Here is a 1,883-nt window from a genome sequence, read left to right as displayed (position 1 = left end):
AAAAAAAAAAAAAAATGAACCGTTCTCGTCCGATCACCCAAGTTAAGCAACAACGTTAGTATTCGGATCGGTGACTGCCTGGGACCTCTGGCTGTCTTCATATTTTGCTTTTTTGTCGCCACCACCACTGCCAGCCCTCTTATTCAGATGTGACAACGATGTTTCCACAATGACTTAAATCTGTTGTAATAAACAAAAGATACGATATTAGGGCACTCAGTTTGAAGAAGAGTGTGCCAAGGAAGATTTCCAGAGTCTCTGGAAATAACAAAACAGTATGAAACGACAGAAATGTTGTGAAATACGTCAGGGCATATTGTTTTGCAGCAGTGCACATCTGCAAATTTGTAAACAAAAATTTATCTTTCGCCTCTAGAGGAGATGGATGCTTTGTTGAACCTCCTGTGTCCTCTGTCCGTGTTTTCGCACCTTTCGAGCGCATCGCTGCTCTACTCTAGTAGCTCCGAACGGCCGCACACGGCGTCTCGGACACGCCGGTTCGGCCCGCGCCCATCTCGCAGATGTTTCTCGTGCTTGTGCGGTCATATGGAGCGCGACCCGAGCGGCAGCGAGCGGCAGTCGAGCAAAGTCGGGACAAGTCGGGACGGAAGGGGGGACAGGCGAGAATGCACCGCGCAAATTACGCAAATATCTGGAAGCGCGGCGCGTGTCAGGCAGGTGAGAAAGCCTCCGCCGGTCCAGCAGGACACTGCCACACCCCGCGCAGTCCCCCCGACGCCCGGCCCTGCGCCGGATAACAAGAACAAGGTGCGCCCCCCCGCGGGTGTCGGAGGCCGCACGCACCAAACGAATGACAGGCGGTGCAACGAGCAGCTGTGTTGTGCGTGTCACCCACGTGGCGGTGGAAGGACGTGCCTTGCGTCAAATGTGCCACGGAAAACGGCGAATGCGTGTGTCGGGAGAAGGGCCGAACGCTTCTTCTGCAGTGCGGCTACATTATAAGGACGCCAACGGCCATACCATGTTGAATACACCGGTTCTCGTCCGATCACCGAAGTTAAGCAACATCGGGCCCGGTTAGTACTTGGATGGGTGACCGCCTGGGAACACCGGGGTGTTTCCTGTCAAGGGACGAAGGCGGACTTGGTCTGACTGACGTTAAGACAAAATGCGCGGCACTGCTTCTACACCGTGCGATGAAAATGGCAAACCAGAACAACAACAGTATAACGTCCAGCCTGATAAACCAATATAAACCTGAATCTGAAGAGGCTCCTGTAGACACTACGAACATACCATTCAAGTTGCGGCACATAAAACAGATGGCAATCGACAAGAGTTACATCACCGCGGTCGTTGCCAACCCACAGCAAAGAACGGCGAGGAACATCTACAGCGCTCTGAGGGGGAAGGCAAGAAAGTCCAAAATAGAGACGAGTTTTCCAGACCATGACTGGCCACAGGTCTGGAAGAATGTCTCGGAACGGACACTTCCTGAGCACGCCAGGGACACGTGGTATAAAATCATCCACAAAACAGTGCCGACAAACGAAAAACTGGCACGCATAAAAATGCGGGAATCCCCAAACTGCGAGCTCTGCAACCAGACCGACACCATCGAACATCGTTTTGGCTGCAGAGAGAGCGGGGAAATATGGGCGACAGCGAGAAAAATGATCGCCCACATCAACAGAAACGACGAGAGGGCGATACATGTCTCAGCTGTCACTGTCCCGGACGCGAAGCCTTTCCCCAAAGCGAAACGCCTGGCCACAATGTGGATCATCGCCATGACGGCACACGCCATCGTCACGAAACGGCAGACCGACAAGGCGCAGTTCCTCACGGACCTGTGGGAGGAACACAGGAGGGCCAAACAACGCTCCAAGTACCGCGAGACCTTCCAGAACTTCCTGCAGGTC

The 1,883-nt window shown here is 53.4% G+C and overlaps 1 pseudogene; it reads left to right on the top strand.

The window, feature by feature from the left end:
- Positions 1–967: 967 nt before the first annotated feature.
- Positions 968–1,084, top strand: LOC124586042 (annotated as a pseudogene).
- Positions 1,085–1,883: the final 799 nt, after the last annotated feature.

Source organism: Schistocerca americana, unplaced genomic scaffold (assembly GCF_021461395.2).
Source record: "Schistocerca americana isolate TAMUIC-IGC-003095 unplaced genomic scaffold, iqSchAmer2.1 HiC_scaffold_525, whole genome shotgun sequence".
Lineage (NCBI taxonomy): Eukaryota > Metazoa > Arthropoda > Insecta > Orthoptera > Acrididae > Schistocerca > Schistocerca americana.
This window is presented reverse-complemented; position numbering and strand designations above follow the sequence as displayed.